This window comes from Vicia villosa, linkage group LG2 (assembly GCF_029867415.1).
Source record: "Vicia villosa cultivar HV-30 ecotype Madison, WI linkage group LG2, Vvil1.0, whole genome shotgun sequence".
In the NCBI taxonomy this organism is placed as follows: Eukaryota; Viridiplantae; Streptophyta; class Magnoliopsida; order Fabales; family Fabaceae; genus Vicia; species Vicia villosa.
The window spans coordinates 149520035-149540831 of record NC_081181.1 but is presented as its reverse complement, the minus strand read 5'-3'; positions in this window follow the sequence as shown (position 1 = coordinate 149540831).

Sequence of the window (20797 nt, the reverse complement as noted above, 5' to 3'; positions counted from 1 at the left end):
AGGCGTTAAAACAATAGATGATACTCATTCCTGAAGTTAAAACAATAGATGATACTCATTCCTGAAGTCAAAAATATAGATGATACTCGTCAAGAAGTCAAAAATATAGATGATACTCGTCAAGAAGTCAAAAATATAGATGATACTCGTCAAGAAGTCAAAAATATATATGATATTCGTCAAGACATTAAAAATATAGATGATACTTTTCAAGACATTAAAACAATAGATGATACTCATTCCTGAAGTTAAAACAATAGATGATACTCATTCCTGAAGTCAAAAATATATATGATACTCGTCAAGAAGTCAAAAATATAGATGATACTCGTCAAAAAGTCAAAAATATAGATGATACTCGTCAAGAAGTCAAAAATATAGATGATACTCGTCAAGAATTAAAAAATTTAGATGATACTCGTCAAGAAGTCAAAAATATAGATGATACTCGTCAAGACGTTAAAACAATAAATGATATTCATTCCTGAAATTAAAACAATAGATGATACTCATTCCTGAAGTCAAAAATATAGATGATACTCGTCTAGAAATAAAAAATATAGATGATACTCGTCAAGAAGTCAAAAATATATATGATACTCGTCAAGAAGTCAAAAATATAGATGATACTCATCAAGAAGTCAAAAATATGGATGATACTTGTCAAGAAGTTAAAACAATATAGATGATACTCATCATGAAATCAAAACAATAGATGATACTCATTCGTGAAGTTAAAATAATAGATGATACTCATTCCTGAAGACAAAAATATAGATGATACTCGTTAAGAAGTCAAAAATATAGATGATACTCGTCAAGAAGTCAAAAATATAGATGATACTCGTCAAGAAGTCAAAAATATAGATGATACTCGTCAAGAAGTTAAAACAATATATGATACTCCTCAAGAAGTCAAAAATATAGATGATACTCGTCAAGAAGTCAAAAATATTGATGATACAATAGATGATTTTTAATTTTTATTTTTAAGATTTAATTTACAGAAAAGTAATTTTTAATTTTAGAATAATAGAAATGTAATTTTTTATTTTGGAGATTTAATTTATAATTTTTCTCAAATAATAATCAAAATCTGGTGCAATCAATATTGACCAAGTTTTTCACCTGTTTAAATCACAGCCGCTTATTTATTATGGAGGGCTGTGATTAATCTGTTACTTACAACAATTAACCATTGATTTATATCGGATGGTTGTTACTGCAATGATATTAACGCATATGCTGCACCAGATTTTGAATCCAAATCCTTCATAAACCCTAATTTTCTTTGGAGGGAATCATCAAATTGAAATTTGAAAATCTTCTTTGGAGGGAATCATCCCTCCAATTCTCATACCACAAATTCTCGCATCTCTTCATAAACCCTAATTTCTTTGGTGCCCGCCTACAAAAGTGTCTTGTATCATCTATTCATAAACCATAAATTCTCAATTTTCTCATCCCTTCTTCACCTTCGCCATCAACCTCTGTTCAATTATGTCTTCGGCATCTGTCTCAAACTCCATGCGGCCTCGAATACCAGAATGTGATTGTAATAAACCAATGAGGATGTACATCTCCAATTCAAATGATAACCCTAAAAGGAGGTTTTGGAAATGTGCAAACTGGGAGGTGAATTTGATTTCTCATTTTATTTGTTAATAAACTACGATTTCTGATATTTAAAACAATTTCTAATTTTATGTTTATTAATTTTTATGTTTATTTTAGGCAATGAGAAGCTGTAAGTTGTTCATATGGGATGATGAAATTGATGGTCAACCTCCATATGTTCATAAATTAGGAGTTGGAACAAGAAATTTGTTGGATTTGAATGAAGCAAATACACACAGGTCCCAAATATGTTGTGGTTGCAACTACTCAGAGATTTTGAATGACATGACTGCCATAGTTAAAGAAATCCAATGCAAGAAAGGAGAGAAGATGAAGATGACACTACAAAATGAAAGAAACACATCCAAGATCTTTAAAACCTTGCTGTTTTTTACTTGGATAACATTCATTTGTTATTTTAAGATGTTTTAGACCTTGCTGTTTTTCTAAGAAGCCTAATACAAGAATTGCTTATGTTGCAAAAAATATCTGTTTTAGATCTTGATGTTTATTGTATTATTGTCAAAATGATTAAGATTGATTAAGTAGATGCCGAATACAAAAATTAATTATGTTGCAAAAATCTCTATTTTAGATCTTGATGTTTATTGTATTACTGTCAAAATGATTAATATTGATAAATTAGAAAAAATATTCATTATGGTGTACACGAATAATAAATGAAACTTAATATGTGTTTCCCAATTGATGCACGAAAATAACAAAATGACATAAATTGATATACCATTAATTTGTTCAACATATACCACAATGAAACCATGATGGAATCAACTGATACAACATCTTGAAATCACAGCCAAATAACTCATCTACTGCCAGCATCATGTACACAATATAGGCCATCTTAGATTATTTTCATTTATTGAACTGATTAAGATTACATATGTAGCAACATAGGCCATCACAAAAATAACAAAATGCCAGCATCATGTACACAACATAGGCCAGCACGAAAATAACAAAATACCTTCAATTATCACAATTTTAATATGTGTTGGCCAAAATAGATATACCACACTATAATTATGAACAAAGATCATTTCAAGACATTGCAACATTACAATTATCCAACAAGTTATATCAGTACAAATAGGGTGCATAAAGTTTAGTACACATTATGTTTGTTACTACAGATAGGGTGCATAAATTCCACAAATTACAAACAGATTCATCATCTTTGCAGATTCACAAACAGATTTCAGTTTCATATATTTGCAGATTTCAGTTTCACATATTTGCAGATTTCAGTTTCACATTGTCATGCACTCGGTTTTTTACCGTACCTCTCGTGGAGAGATACACGAACTGACACTCTTCTCTTTTTGCTTTTGTGTTTTTGAAAATCAGAGAGTCGCCACCGACTTTTATTTTATCCAATTAAGGAAAGGTTTATAAAAGAAACAGAAAAAAGACCTTTAAGAAATTTTGGGTAAGGGGGTTGGTTATACAAAGGGAAGGTGTTAGCACCCTTTGTATCCATGGTTATCCATGGGCTCTTAATTTGCTTAGCTCACTTGTTTTGAATCATTTTTCTCTTGCCTTGAAATGCTTGTATGTGGTTTCAAAAATACCTTTGTAAATTGATTTTGTAATGATCCTTGTGCGAATGTATACAAAATGTTTTATCTTTCGAAAGATGTTTTGAAAGAAAGAACGTTAACTTCGTAATGATCCTTGTTTGGATATATACCAAGTATTGTCTTTCTTTGAAAGTTTTATTTTGAAAAACAACGGTATATGAGACATTTGTTTGTTTTGATTTGAGCAAGCAAATTAGGAGGTCTACCCTAAGTTATAAGGTCTTTTCCTATTTCCTTTAGAAAATTCTCCTTTCACCGAATGTAAACGAAAGTTCGATTTTGCATTTGAAACAGTAGAATTTGATTTTGATTTCTGAAAAGAGTAAAAGAGGGATTACCCTAAGAGGTGCAAGTGTGATTGTGTTTTGATTTCAGATATTTTATCTTTGAAGTTAGTGACCTAACGCTTCAATTTTTATTTTTGACATACACGCAATTTTATATGTACAGAAATTAAAATGCAGAAATGTAAAATGCGGAAAGTAAATCTACGATATTACATCGATTGTGCGGGAAGTGTAAACTACGCTATTTACATGATTTTGACAACCTATACACTTGATCTAGGAATTTAAATTGCAAGAAAATAAAAGAAAATATTTTTGGATTTTTTGTATGATTGATTTTAATTAGAATTAATGCATGATTAATTTAATTAAAATGAGAAAAAGGTAGAAATAAAATTTAAACCTAAAAATTAAGTTTGAAATATGTTCAAAATGTTTGTCAATTAATTTTTAAAACAAAACTAATTTTTTTGGAATTTTGAAGTTGATTTTGAAATTATTAAGTTAAATAATATATAATTATACAAATAATTATACAAATAATTAAAACTTAAAGAGAAAATTATACTAAATATGTGCAAAATTAGTCTATAATATATAAACTAAATTTAATATAAAGAACAATTTTTTTATGATTTTTTGATTGGTTGAAATAATTAAAAAGCAAATATATAAATATATACTAATTAATTAAGCAAAATATTTTAATTATTAAGAAAAATAAAATATTTTTATATCAAAAAATAATAGATTAAATTATAAACCTAAAAATATTTTTGTTATATTTTTTGGATTTTTTAAACTATTTTTAATTAATTATTGAAAGAAAATAAAATAAAAATAGAAAATAGAAAATAAATAATCATGTGTGATATGCTGGTGAGTCGATGGTATGGACTGCTTGTCTGGTGCGTTGGATGTGTCAAGATCATGATCTAATGGCTCAGATTGGAGAGAACATGGTACACTTGTATTGACCAGTCACGTGGGATCATAAAGACCTTCAACAAGTCAGGTTGGCCCCACTATTGCATGCGTGGACAAAGACAAGTTGACTAGCGAACCACGCTTGGACGCGTGGTTGTCTTCAACCTCCGTCTCCTTCATTTTTACTGACAAATAGCGGCGGTTTTGAACCCCCACTATTTTCACGATAAAATGCCATATTTGGTAGCTTCACAAACCTGCAAGAACAAACGTTATGAATAATAACAAGTGACCCAGATCCCCTAATTAGGATGCTCTGAGTCCAAATATGATATTAGTTTCGCTGTTTGAGTGTTGTAGCCATGGATTCGAAGAAGTTGAAGCTTAAACATGCATGAACACTTGTTAATGGCATAGAGCTATTCTCACGTGGAAACTAACATGTTAGAGCCCAGATCTACCCTATAAGACTTCATGAACTCATTAGAATGATTAGATTACATTGATATTGATTAAATGTAAGAAAACGAAAATTGATTATGCATGAAGATGAAGAGTACTATGCACGTGTTATAACCCTTATAGGACCATATTATGAGCTCATTCTCACTCTATGCCACTTCAGAAGATGATTGAAAGTATTATTTTTTATTGAGGTAAGCTAGAAATTGCAAAATGAAAATTACAAAGTGTTTGATATTTTGTGAGAATTTTGGTAGTTTCTTGGCTATGCCCTTGCTATGATTTCGTGTGTGTTACATTGATGAAGCATACTACTTCATTTATAAGCTAAGATGTGCTTAAAATTGAAGCTAAGAAGCATTGATGAGCTTTATTGAATTTTTGACTTGTTTAATATATTAAGCTTTGAATTCAAGCTACCATAGCTTGATTTTTCCACACCTCTTGCCCTAGGCCTGCCTTGTACCTTTCTTGCTGCAGAATTGGATCAATTTTGGAGGCTTTAGCTTAAGAATCAAGCATTGCATCATTATTCTTTACCATTTCTTTTTCAGTTTAATCTTAAATGTAATAAAATTAAACCAAAAAAGAAATAAAAATGTTATGGGCCTTAGGTTGGTCGTGGGAGGCCCTTAACATGGTTAGAATCATGTTTGGATCATGAAAACTTGGCCCCTTTTGGAAAAAAAAACATTTTTGATCAATGTTGGTTTCATGCATTTTCCCAAAATTTAGCCAACTTCAACAAGGCATAAATCCCTCAATTTTTATCATATGAAGGAGTTCTTGTACTTTTTAGAAACCTCAAGATGTCCTCTACAAGCTACTTTGGAAGCATTTTTGCATTTGGAGAAGTTATCTTGATGTTATGGTCTTTGACAAAAAACCACTTTTTGTTGACTTTGAAAATGACCTATAATGTCTTAGCTCATATTTTCCAAATGGTGAATCCAATGACCATAGGACCAATTGCACTTGAAAGATAATTGAATTTCCTTCAAAATGAGCCTTGGTTGGAATTTTTTTGATGAATGATGAGAGAGTTATGGCTAGTCAAAGTTCAGTTGACTTTTTAGGAGAAAACCCTAATTTTGAAACTTAGGGTTTTGCTGATTTCTGAGCTTTTCTTGATGAATTTTGATCAACCACTAGTCAAATGATGAATCCTTTGACAAAATATGGATGTTGACAAAAAATTTCATTTTTGACTGTCTGTTGACTTTTTGATCGTACGAGTCGTCTGTTGACTGTTTGAGATGTCAATTGCGTGTCCGAGCGAATCGAAGTTTGAAAATTTGTCTGGTGGTACTTTGAGACATATGGAGGTACAGGAAATCCATTTGAAGTCTCAAAAAACTTGTTCTCCTGAAAAAAACAAAAACCCTAGTTAGGGACTGTTTGTGTAGGAGACAGTCGAGCGTACCTGATTTTTGTGCAGTGTTGAGCCTTTGCTGATCTTGTGATTGTCAGAAGACTTCTAGGACAAAAATCTTGGAATTTTGAAATGTGAAAGATGGATTTGATTGATGGTACAAAACACGGAGAAACGTGCTGTCACCGGGTTTGACTGTTAACTGGCTGTTCGGGTATTAACGTAACAGTTAAAGTGAAAATTCAACAGTTAAAGTTAATTTTTCTTTTTGTTTTTGTTGTGTTAATGGTGAGAAATTATTTACATGATTTGTTAGAAAAACACAAACATAATAAATAATTAAAGTACACTGTACGAGAACAAAATTACCGTCAATAATAAGACTGAAAGGATTTAATGCACAGAAAAAATAAATATTTTAACTAGCAATAAACACATATAATATTATCTTACTAGTTAAATGACGATATAATAGAAAGTGTAATACTTAATACTGACAGTACAAATATTACCTAAACAAAACGTAGTAAACAGCACGGTAAATATAAAGAACGGTACATTCTAAAAACAGAAGATACGACAAACTTTAAATATGACGATTAATAATCCATGCTATGACCAACAGAAAATAGATTATCAGAAGTGTAACCATCGCAGGTCCGCATTTTTCAGAACTATGCAGACAGAAGAAGGACATGATCACCGTAGCAATGGTGATGACTATAAGAAAAAGTGTCTCCATCCACTTTGCCATTTTTTGCCGGGGAAGAAGAGAAAATAGATATGAGGTAGAAATTTGAGAGATTGAATGAAATTTGATGTGAGATTTTATGGAAAAAATGAGAGGTATTTATAGAATGAAAAGAAGGATAGAGACGTTGGGGAATGAAGTGATTCCGTACAAAAAAGGAAAATTTGAGTGGTAGTAGGATTTGAAAGAAAGTGTATGGTAGGGTTTGAAAAGAGAAATGTGTAGAATAAAGTTAGAATTTGATTTGAAAGAAAGAGATTTGAAAAGAAAGAAAGAGATTTTGAAAATAATAGAATATAGTACAAAAATTAGTGGAAAACAATAATAATTTAATTGTTACCAGTACAGTCTGAATCCCCGGACTCTGTGCCTGCAAAATTTAATTCTGTACCAAATGCGTCAGTACTATTTATCTGCAAATAAATCTCAAATAAATAGCGTGTGTGAAGTAATAAACAGTACTTGGCGTTTGTGTAAGAATAAATTCAACAGCAAACCAAAATACCGTATAAGAAAAATTCTAAAAACCAAGTATTCATAAATCAGGATATTTATGGAATAAAAAAATCCAAGATTATATGAAGCTTTTAATTTTTAGACAGAAGTTTTCTTGAAAAAAGATGCGGGCAAATTTTGGGGTATAACAGTTGCCCCTATTCAATCTTCTTAAACCTGAAGAGACTGTTCGGAATCTGAACGTAGAAGATGATTGAATATTTTAGATGCCCTGAAAATTTGCACTTACCTCCACCGGTTGTGATGTTGGAAATTGCTTTTGAATGTTGTCTGAGACATGTTGTTGGCAGATTGAAACATTACCTGAGATGGGCTTTCAGATGCCATCTGGCAAATGTATTTGATGGTTTGTTCACCAGAATGAATCCATTGATTATATCTTGATGAAGGATTTGAAAACCTCTGCGTTGACCATTTCGGAATTGTCTGAGGTTATCGCTTTAAGTCTTGGAGGCTGATCGTTACGGAACTGTCCAAAGTTTTTCCGCTTTAGATTTTGAAAATTGATCTATGAGGAACCATCTGAGGTATCAGCTTTAGATCTTTGATGGTAGATCGCTAAGGAACCGTCTGAGGTATCAGCTTTAGATCTTTGATGGTAGATCATTAAGGAACCGTATGAGGTATCGACTTTAGATCTTTGATGGTAGATCGTTCTGGAACCGTCTGAGGTATCGACTTAGATCTGTGTTGCTTGTTTTTGAGTTGATAGGTGATTTGGAAAGAGAGATCTCTTCAGAATGAATCTTCGGCTTGATTATATCTGAGAGGACTGCTTGTCTGAAATAGAATTCAGGGGAACACTGCATGTGATTGAGAACATCCTTGCTGAAGATATCTGTCTGCCTAAAAAAATCAAATTAGTGATATGCAATGTTTATGATGTATGTAATGTATGCGATTTTTGAACTAAAGGAGAAATATGCATGTATATGCTATGTATGAATATGTGCATAATGTATGATGTATGATGTATGAGCGTATCAAGCTTCTGGTTGGGAAAATAAATCCCTGCTAGCCATTTGGAAATGAGGGCATTGTGATTGCGGAAGATCTTTGCCGTCTTGTTCGAGTACACTCGGTTGGGGACCTTCTTTGAGGACCGGGATGCTCTGTTGAAGGATCTTTGACTACCGCTTGGGGATGAAAGGTAATTTGAAAGTTTCGGATTTTGATGCCCTTTAAAGTGGGAATGAGGAAGATGCATAATCCTCCGATGCACTATTTGACCAAGTCCTGGTGTGGAGACCACACTTTCTGAGGATAGTACTCTTGAACAGCCCTGCTGGGGAATAAGATTTCTCGAATCACTTTGTTGGAGAGAAAAATCTCATTGAGGAATTTGCTGAGAAATGCATTTCTGTTGGGGATTTTTCTTCTGATGCTGGTTTCGGGATGATGTCCAAATGATTGGGACATTACCTGAATGCTATTCCTGTTTTTTCTGGTAAACATCAATCATATTCAAATGCACATGTTCATTCAAAATTATCATTGGGACGTTTACGTATTCAAAACAGAAAAAGTGAAAACGTTGATTTTGAGCATGTGCTGCATTGATTTTTGAAAAAGAGCCATAATAGGCGGATTAGTACAAGGAGACAAAAATCCTAGTAGTAGGAAATTGTCATAAAGCTTTGAAAAGTATTTATAAAGAGAAATAGCTATGTGAAAACAATCCAGTCAGGTTTCAATTCTGCTATTGCCAATCTGTCTTCGAGCATCTCATCCCTCACTTGTTGGAAGAAAGTAGTTGGACTGATCGGTGTCTTTGATGTGTTGAACCTTGAAGGTGAATAGATAGCCGAACGGAACATAGTTGTACATTTTATTCCCTAACTTTTGCCTAGGCTGCCTTTTCAGGTTTTCAGCCTACCGGGATAATATTTATTTAGTCTCTAATTTTTGCCTAGATCGCCTTTTCAGGTTTTCAATCCACCGAGACGCTCATTTTTTGCCTAAGTTGCCCTTTCAGGTTTTCAACTTAGCGAGCTTTTCTTTAAGCGAAGTACTTTTTGACTATGTCCGCATTTACAGGGTGTGGGAAATCCTCGCCATCCATAGTGGTAAGCAACATGGCTCCGCCGGAGAATATTTTCTTGACTACAAACGGTCCCTCATAAGTGGGAGTCCACTTGCCCCTGGGGTCACCTTGTGGTAAGATGATGCGTTTGACAACCAAACCACCGGTTTGGTATGCCTGACTTTTGACTTTCTTGTTGAAGGCTTTGATCATACGCTTTTGGTACAACTGACCATGACAAATAGCTGCGAGTCTCTTCTCATCAATCAAGTTTATCTGGTCCAACCGAGTCTGAATCCAATCGTCTTCGCCTAGATCGGCTTCTTTCATAATCCTTAGGGAAGGAATCTGAATTTCAATTAGAAGAACTGCCTCCATACCATAGACTAAGGAAAATGGAGTTGCCCCTGTCGAAGTACGCGCTGATGTGCGATAACCATGAAGAGCAAAAGGTAACATCTCATGCCAGTCTTTGTAGGTTACTGTCATCTTTTGTATGATTTTCTTAATGTTCTTGTTGGCAGCTTCCACCGCGCCATTCATCTTTGGTCAATATGGAGAGGAATTATGATGTTTGATCTTGAATTGTGTGCAGAGTTCAGTAATCATTCTGTTGTTTAAATTTGTGCCATTGTCTGTGATGATCCTTTCAGGGATGCCATACCGACAAATGAGATTATGCTTGATAAACCTGGCCACAACATTCTTGGTGACGGAAGCAAATGACGCTGCTTCTACCCATTTTGTGAAGTAGTCAATAGCGACTAGGATAAAACGATGTCTGATCAGTGCATTTTAATGCACGTTCTTCCATGTTTGTACTCAAGCATTTCTTCGGTTTGTTTTATTTATTTTTATGTTTTAATATGTTTTTATATTTTATTTTATTTTTGCACTTATTTGTTTTTCGTATTAATTTTTCAGCATTAACAGCCTGCACGAATAAATTCATAACTGGAGCTTGGAGTATCGGATTAAAGCGTTCTACCAGTCGTTGGAAAGCTAAGAAAAAGATCTACGATTTTTGTTCAGAAGTCAGAAGCAAATTCCGACTCCAACAAGGCCAGAAAACTCGTACAAGCTGCTGCATTATTTTTTGTATTTTGTTTGGGTTAGTTGTATTGGGCCTGGATCACACATTTGACCCAGTTAAGTTGTGAAACGGGTCGTGCTAATTGCTCCTAGGGTAGCAGCCGAAAAAAAACAATAGTTTTAGTGACCATTCACGATTTTTCACGATCATCCATCACTATTCACGGAATTTTCGAAGCTTTTGTACGATCCCATGGCGAACTAATCCTATTGAGTTGATCTGCTGTAATTCGGATTCCAAGACTTGAGGTTAATATTATTTTGCAATATAATTACTATTCATATCAATCTTATTTTGTGTCATTCGTTTGCTTAATCCGAATTATCATAGAATAACATTGTTCATTCGATTGATTTATGTTTCCTGAATTTATATGCGTTATATCGTCTGCTTAATTCGTTATTCCGCTAATTGTTGAACCGTTTGCTTAATCCGGTGAAAGAGGATCATAATTCTTATAATTCCATTCTCGCTTGTTGAATGTTTTTGTGCTTCGAATGTGAATAAAATCCGCAGAATTATATTTATCGATGATAGTAGGAACCGAAACAGCAGATTAGCTTAACTCTATAATCACTTATTTTCAAAACAGCTTATTTTATAATCACTTTTTATAATCCTTTTTTTTTTCCGACCAAACCAACCCCCCCCCCCTTAATCGATTTAGCTTTTAGTTAATAAAAATCAAGAATCCTTGCGATACGACTCGAGCCATTGTCGCTATACTACGTTTTGAAAACTACTCGTTTTGACCCGCGAGCGACAGCGGATCAAATTGGCGCCGTTGCCGGGGATTCTTGTGAATATTAACTGATATTAGAGTCTTAGGTGTAGTGTTTGTGCGTTTTGGCCATAGGTTCCTCGCGGTTTCGGCCATAACGCCTCTAGAGTCGAAAAAATCGGTTTTTGGGAAAATTTCACCGTTTCGAAAATCTGTCCCGACAGTTAGGTGTGAAAAAAATCCCTGATCAAAAGTCACCTACTACAAAGTAGTTACGTGACAAATTTTTCAAATCGCGAAAAAAGCCTTTTTACTATTTTTAATGATTTATTTTCTGTTTTCATAGAGTCGAAAAATTCCGAAAAAAATACCAAAATTCTATTTTTACATCATTAGATTATTTTCGGTGTTAGTTTATTTTTTTGAATTATTTTTAATCGATTTGCTTCATTGTGTTTGTTTTAGGGACATAGTTGGCATTTTCACGATTGTTGTTGCGTTTGCTGTGCACTAGTCCTGGCTACTAGGTCTTCCTGTCCTGAACTTGTTGCTTTTGATCCTGAGGTAGAGAGAACCTTGCACACACTTCGTAGAGCAGGCCAGGCTAGCAATAGTTCACCTTCACCGACCATAGCTGAGTCTGATTCTGAGTCTGATTATTTGCATAATTTGTTTGATTCTGATTCTGAATTTGCTTTTGAAATGGCTGAAAATAGAACTCTAAGGCAACTTGCAGCCCCTGATGTTAATTATAATGGCTTGTGTATTGAATATGATGCTGTGGCTGTTCCTTTTGAATTAAAATCGGGTTTAATACACTTGTTGCCAAAGTTTAATGGTCTTGCAGGTGAGGATCCACACAAACATTTGAAGGAATTCCAGGTGGTGTGCTCTACACCATTGAAGCCCGAAGGTATACTGAAGATCATATCAAACTTCGTGCTTTTCCTTTTTCTTTGCAGGGTGCAGCGAAGGACTGGATATATGATCTCGAACCGAATTCAATCACAAGCTGGAATGCTCTGAAGAGAGTGTTCTTGGAGCGATATTTTCCTGCATCTAGAGCTGCTTCAATCCGAAAAGAGATTTGTGGCATTAGACAAGACAACGAGTCATTGGCTGAATACTGGGATAGGTTCAAGAAGTTGGTTTCAAGCTGCCCTCAACATCAGATTACCGAGCAACTTCTCATTCAGTACTTTTATGAGGGGTTGTTACCTATGGATAGAAACATTCTTGATGCTGCTAGTGGTGGAGCACTTGTTGACAAAACTCCAGCTGCTGCCAGGGCCCTCATTGAAAATATGTCCCTAAATTCCCAGCAGTTCACCACTCGAACCAATTCTGTCCAAACCAAGGGTGTACATCAAATTCAAGGTTCCTCGAACAGAGCTTTAGAAACCAGACTTGATGAGCTGACCGCTCTAGTCAAACAACTTGCAGTAGCGAAACCTCAAACAGCAACTGTATGTGGCATTTGTACAGCTCATATCATCCCACTGATACTTGTCCTCTTCTGAAAGATGATACTGTTACCAAGCTGCCTCAAGCTTATGCAGCCAACCTTTACAACCATAACAGGTACAACAACACTCATGACTTGTCCACCAACAAATATCACCCCAATTGGAGGAATCATCCCAACCTTCGATATGGAAATCAGCAGCCTTCTCAACAACAGCTCACCGTTCCATTACCCCAGCCACATCACACTCCTCCAGCTACCACTTCCGGACCATCCTTGGAAGATCTTGTTAAACAAATGGCCGTGAACAACCTTTAGTTTCAACAAAGAACCGACACTAGCATTCAGACCTTGACCACACAGATGGGACAACTTGCTACTCAAATAAATAATATGCAAGCTCAAGGTTCGAACCAACTTCCAGCACAAACTGTTGTCAATCCGAATGGTAATGCTAATGTGAGCGCTATTTCTTTGAGATCCGGAAAGGTTACAGAACCAGCCCCTGGAAAAAATAAAAAAATCATTGAGGTAACTTCTGAACTTTCTTCTTCTGAACCTCCTCCAGCTGAGCTTTCTTCTCCTTCTTCTGTTGTGGTCGGAACTGAAAAAAATAAAGAAAATGAGTATGTGCCACCAGTTCCTTTCCCACATAGAGTTCTGAAAAATAAAAGAATTGAGGAGGGAGACAAAGAAAAAGAAATTCTGGATATGTTTAGGAAAGTAGCGGTAAACATTCCGCTTCTTGATGTGATTAAGCAAGTTCCAAGGTATGCAAAGTTTCTGAAGGATTTGTGTACAAACAAGAGAAAAGTAAAAGGAAGTGACAGAGTCAACTTGGGAAGAAGCATCTCTGCTTTCATTCAGCCCGAACAAAGTGTTTCGGCCATCTCTCAGGTCTTGCCACAAAAGTGCAAAGACCCGGGAACTTTTACTATTCCTTGTACCATCGGGGATAAGAAATTTGATAATTGTTTGCTTGATTTAGGAGCGGGCATTAATGTTATGCCTACTTCTATTTATAATAACCTTTGTCTTGGTCCCATGCAGCATACAGGTTTAATCGTTCAACTGGCGAACAGGAGCAATGCACGTCCCACCGGCATAGTGGAAGACGTCCTCGTTCAAGTTAACGATTTAATTTTTCCTGCAGATTTTTACATTCTGGACATGGAAGGAGAAACTAAGTCAAGCAGAGCTCCCATCATCTTAGGCAGACCGTTCATGAAAACGGCGAAGACAAAAGTTGATGTTGATGATGGAACCATGTCCATGGAATTTGGTGACATCGTCGCAAAATTTAATATCTTCGATGCCATGAAACACCCTGTGGAGGAGCATTTGGTTTTTAATATTGAGTTGATTTCTGAATTAGTTGATGAGAGTTGTTCTGAATTATTTGCACTTGATTTTCCATCTCTCTTTGATTTTGATGATAATTATTCATGTCCTGATTGCACTGACACTAACGTTTGTGTCCTTTGTGCTGAGATTGATGCTTCCTTGCAGCCTGATACATTTTCTACAGGTGAAGTTGTTACCGATGAAGCTGTTTTTACCGTCGATGCTCTTGACATCCCGGCTGCCCCAAGCCTTCCATCCATCGAGCAGCCCCCATCCTTAGAGCTAAAAGAGCTCCCTGGGAACCTGAAATATGCTTACTTGGAGCATAATGAAAAACTTCCTGTTATTATCTCTTCTAACCTTGATTTCAATCAAGAAGACAGACTTTTGCAGGTATTGAAGAGGCACAAAAAAGCAATCGGGTGGACATTAGCCGACCTTCCAGGTATTAGTCCTTTGATGTGCATGCACAGGATTTTACTTGAGGATGGAGCGAAAACAGTAAGGCAGCCCCAAAGGAGGCTTAATCCTTTGATTCTTGATGTTGTAAAGAAAGAGGTAACCAAACTCTTGCAAGCAGGTATCATTTATCCTATCTGTGACAGTAAGTGGGTAAGTCCAGTGCAGGTTGTACCCAAGAAATCTGGACTCACAGTGGTAAAAAATGAAAAGAATGAACTTGTTCCCACTAGAGTCCAGAACAGCTGGAGAGTTTGTATTGATTACAGGAGACTGAACCAGGCTACTAGAAAGGATCACTTTCCTTTGCCGTTCATTGACCAGATGCTTGAACGGCTAGCTGGTAAATCACATTATTGTTTTCTTGATGGTTTTTCAGGTTACTTTCAAATTCATATTGCACCTGAAGATCAGGAAAAGACCACTTTCACGTGCCCATTCGGTACATTTGCTTACAGGAAGATGCCTTTTGGCCTTTGCAATGCTCCTGGCACTTTCCAACGATGCATGATGAGTATTTTCTCTGATTTTATTGAAAATTGCATGGAAGTGTTTATGGACGACTTTACTGTTTATGGTTCTTCTTTTGATGCCTGCTTGAACAGTTTAAACTTGATTTTAGAAAGATGCATCGAGACTAACCTTGTGTTGAATTATGAAAAGTGTCATTTTATGGTTGAGCAGGGAATTGTTCTTGGTCACATTATTTCTGAAAAAGGAATTTCTGTTGACCCTGCTAAGATTGATGTGATTTCTACACTGCCTTACCCTTCTTGCATTCGCGAGATTCGTTCTTTTCTTGGTCATGCAGGTTTTTACAGGCGTTTCATCAAGGATTTCAGCAAGATAGCTCTTCCGCTGTCGAACTTGTTGAAGAATGACGTCACTTTTGATTTTGATGACAAATGCAAACAAGCGTTTGACTTCTTGAAGAAAGCATTGACCTCCGCTCCCATCATTCAGCCCCCTGATTGGACACTTCCTTTTGAGCTTATGTGTGATGCTTCCAATTATGCAGTTGGGGCTGTCCTTGCACAAAGAGTTGACAAGGCTGCCCATGTTATTTACTATGCTTCTAGGACTTTAGATTCTGCACAGTCTAATTACACTACCACTGAAAAAGAACTGCTAGCTATTGTTTTTGCTCTTGACAAATTCAGATCTTATTTGCTAGGTTCCAAGGTTGTTGTTTTTACTGACCATGCAGCTTTAAAGTACTTGCTGAAGAAGCCGGATGCAAAACCGAGATTAATTCGGTGGATGTTGCTGCTCCAAGAGTTTAATGTCGAGATTAAAGACAAAAGTGGAGCTGAGAACTTAGTGGCTGACCACTTGAGCAGGATAGAGAGAGATGAAGACCCTTTTCCTATTCAGGATGATTTTCCTGATGAGCAGTTGTTTCTTTTGCACGGGATTACACCTTGGTTTGTTGACATTGTTAATTTTCTTGTTGCTGGTGTTTTTCCTACAGGTGCATCTAGATCACAGGTTCACAAGCTCAAGAGTGATGCCAAATATTATGTTTGGGATGATCCATATCTATGGAAGTTTGGTAGTGATCAAGTAATCAGGAGATGTGTCCCTGACAATGAGATTGAATCTATTTTAAAATTTTCTCATGCATCTCAAGTCGGCGGACATTTCGGTCCTCAAAGGACTGCAAGAAAAGTCCTTGATTCAGGCTTCTATTGGCCAACTATTTTTAAGGATGCTTTTGAGATTTATCGCACTTGTAAAGAGTGCCAGATAGCAGGTACAAACATCACTCGCAAGAGTGAAATGCCTCAGTAGCCTATGCTTTTCTGTGAGGTATTTGATGTATGGGGAATTGATTTCATGGGTCCTTTTCCTGTATCATTTGGTTTCCTTTACATTTTACTTGCTGTTGATTATGTTTCAAAGTGGGTGGAAGCTATCCCCACTAGGACTAATGATTCTAAAGTTGTTGCAGAGTTTGTTAGGTCTAATATCTTTTGCAGGTTTGGAATACCGCGAGCTATCATAAGTGACCAAGGCACTCATTTTTGTAACCGCACCATGGAGTTGTGCACAGAGTCTCTACTGCATATCACCCACAGACTAATGGGCAAGCTGAGATCTCAAACAGGGAGATCAAACAGGTTTTTGAGAAAATGGTGCAGCCAAACAGGAAAGACTGGAGCCGTCGTCTAGAAGACGCACTTTGGGCTCAAAGGACAGCTTTCAAGACACCCATTGGGATGTCTCCTTATCGACTTGTTTTTGGTAAGGCGTGTCATCTTCCTGTTGAGATAGAACACCGTGCTTTTTGGGCGGTGAAGAGTTGTAATTTGGAGATGCAACAAGCAGGTATTGAAAGAAAACTCCAATTGCAACAGTTGGAAGAGCTTAGATTAGAGGCTTATGAGAGCTCTAGGATTTATAAAGAAAAAACTAAGCACTTCCATGATAAAATGATTTCTAGGAAGGAATTTTCTGTGGGCCAACAGGTTTTACTGTTTAACTCCCGCCTTAAGCTAATGGCTGGGAAACTTCGATCCAAATGGATTGGCCCCTTTGTTGTTACTAATGTTTTCCCTCATGGTGCAGTAGAAATAAAAAGTGCAGGTACTGACAAAGTCTTCAAGGTTAACGGGCAGCGGCTGAAGTTATTCCATGAAAGTCCGGTGCCTGAAGATGTCAGCATAGAGGAGCTTTCTTTAGAAGCACCTAACTACACTGCAACTTGATCAGGGAGTCCTTCTTTCCTTCTCTCTACTTTATTAGTAATGTCTTTTCATTGAGGACAATGCTTAGTTTAAGTGTGGGGGAGGAAATTGTGTGTTTTATTTGTTTTTTTTTTGTGTGTTAGTATTTTGTTTAATTTCAATAAAAAATGCATCTTCTTGAAAGTTTTAGGCTACACACTGATTTGAGTCGGGTTTGTGGAGATTTGAGAAAAATTCACAAGATCGGTATCGTTCTAACACAGTAAGTCTCCTGCATACGAAAATTGATTTGAATTTGTTATTATGTTTTAGCCTTAATTTCTCATTCTTTGACAGCTCTTGAGTAGTTTATTTTAGCAGTCGGCACCATCTCTCACACACTTTACGCAGGAAGCCGATGAATATAAGTGAATGTTCCGAAAAGAAAAGAAAAAAAGAGAAAAGAAAAAGGTAATACACCTTCTAAGTTTGGTGATCCTCACCCGGTCACTTAACCCAACGGTTGTGTAATCTTCAAAAAAAAAAAGTTTTCAAAACTCTTTGTTAGTTGGTTCAGCGGTTTCTGGTGCTGAACTTGGTAGGGAGGATTACGGTCCGATCCCCCGCAACTACATCTGAGTAAGCAAAGGGTTATGTCACGCAAGTACCGGAACCCCGTGCAAAAGGATCAGAATCACTAACCGGTTGTCCTGCTATAAGTGTGTGGAGATAACGGGCTTAATGTGATTGCGCCTGAATGAAAAAGAGCAAAAAGGATGAGTAAGTTAGGCTATGGTATAATAATATGATTTGAATTGGTTTGTGTATTTAGGAGCCTTATGTCTGCATATCTGTGGTTAGTGTTCTTACGATGTCCTTAGTGTGCAAGATTAGTACCTGTCGATGCAAACTTACCCGAAGAAGATTTGTAGCCTAGGATGAGTAACTGTTGATGTATTTCTGCTTTCTTTTCATTTTGCTCGGAGTGCAAAAGTTCAAGTGTGGGGGAATTTGATCAGTGCATTTTAATGCACGTTCTTCCATGTTTGTACTCAAGCATTTCTTCGGTTTGTTTTATTTATTTTTATGTTTTAATATGTTTTTATATTTTATTTTATTTTTGCACTTATTTGTTTTTCGTATTAATTTTTCAGCATTAACAACCTGCACGAATAAATTCATAACTGGAGCTTGGAGTATCGGATTAAAGCGTTCTACCAGTCGTTGGAAAGCTAAGAAAAAGATCTACGATTTTTGTTCAGAAGTCAGAAGCAAATTCCGACTCCAACAAGGCCAGAAAACTCGTACAAGCTGCTGCATTATTTTTTGTATTTTGTTTGGGTTAGTTGTATTGGGCCTGGATCACACATTTGACCCAGTTAAGTTGTGAAACGGGTCGTGCTAATTGCTCCTAGGGTAGCAGCCGAAAAAAAACAATAGTTTTAGTGACCATTCACGATTTTTCACGATCATCCATCACTATTCACGGAATTTTCGAAGCTTTTGTACGATCCCATGGCGAACTAATCCTATTGAGTTGATCTGCTGTAATTCGGATTCCAAGACTTGAGGTTAATATTATTTTGCAATATAATTACTATTCATATCAATCTTATTTTGTGTCATTCGTTTGCTTAATCCGAATTATCATAGAATAACATTGTTCATTCGATTGATTTATGTTTCCTGAATTTATATGCGTTATATCGTCTGCTTAATTCGTTATTCCGCTAATTGTTGAACTGTTTGCTTAATCCGGTGAAAGAGGATCATAATTCTTATAATTCCATTCTCGCTTGTTGAATGTTTTTGTGCTTCGAATGTGAATAAAATCCGCAGAATTATATTTATCGATGATAGTAGGAACCGAAACAGCAGATTAGCTTAACTCTATAATCACTTATTTTCAAAACAACTTATTTTATAATCACTTTTTATAATCCTTTTTTTTTCCGACCAAACCAACCCCCCCCCTTAATCTATTTAGCTTTTAGTTAATAAAAATCAAGAATCCTTGCGATAGGACTCGAGCCATTGTCGCTATACTACGTTTTGAAAACTACTCGTTTTGACCCGCGAGCGACAGCGGATCAATGTCCGTTGGAGGCAGTAGGCTTGATTTCTCCAATCATATCAATAACCCACATTGCAAAAGGCCAAGGAGCCGTAAGGACGTTTAACGGGATTGGAGGTACATGTACTTTGTCGGCATATATCTGGCATTTGTGACAGGTTTTGGAGTGATGATGGCAGTCTGTCTCCATGGTAGACCAGTAATAACCTGCTCTTAAGATCTTTTTAGCCATTATATGCCCACTTGAATGAGTACCAAAAGCACCATCGTGTATGTCTTCCATAATCTGTTCTACTTCCTTCTTGTTTACACAACAAAGTAAAGTCGAGTCATGGTTGCGTTTGTACAAGATTCCATTACTTAGAAAGAATTTAGCAGCAAATCTTCTTAGAAACTTTCTATCGTTAATGGATGCCCTTTCAGGGTATTCCTGAGCTTCGAGATATCTTTTTACTTCATTGAACCATGGTTTTTCGTCCATTCCTTCGGCATCGATCTCATTGCAATAGGCTGGTTCATCCTGTCTGTAAATGGTGATCATTGGCGCCTCATTGTCCCACCTGGCTTTGAACATAGATGACATGGTAGCTAAGGCATCAGCCAATTGATTTTCTTCGCGCGGGATATGTTCAAAAGTGATTTCTTCAAAGTAAGGAATCAAACTCAGCACATATTCTTTGTATGGAATTAGATTCGGGTGCTTCGTGTCCCATTCCTCTTTGACTTGATAAATTACAAGCGCCGAGTCTCCGTAGACCTCTGGGAACTTGATTCTTAAATCGATTGCAGCTTTGAGACCCAGAATACATGCTTCATACTCAGCTATATTGTTAGTGCAGTTGAAACATAATCTGGCAGTGAATGGCGTATGACCTCCTGTAGGAGAAATGATCACAGCTCTGATGCCATTGCCAAGCGCATTAGAGGCTCCATCAAACACCATAGTCCATCGAGATCCTGGCTCGGGTCCTCCCTCTGGTCCTGGTTGTTTGTAGTCAGTAACTAACATAATGTCTTCATCTGGGAAGTCAAATTTTAATGCTTGGTAATCATCCACTGCCTGATGAGCCAGATGATCAGCTACCACACTTCCTTTTATTGCCTTTTGCGAAGTGTACTGGATGTCATACTCTGTTAGAATCATTTGCCATCTTGCTATCCTTCCAGAGAGAGCAGGGTTTTCGAACACATATTTGATAGGATCCATCTTGGAGATCAGGAAAGTGGTATGGTTTAGCATATACTGTCTTAATCGGCGAGCTGCCCATGCCAAGGCACAACAAGTTTTCTCGAGTAGTGATTATCTTGTTTCACAATCGGTAAACTTTTTGCTAAGATAGTAGATTGCATGTTCTTTTCGGCCAGACTCGTCATGTTGCCCCAGTACACACCTCATTGAGTCTTCTAACACCGTTAGGT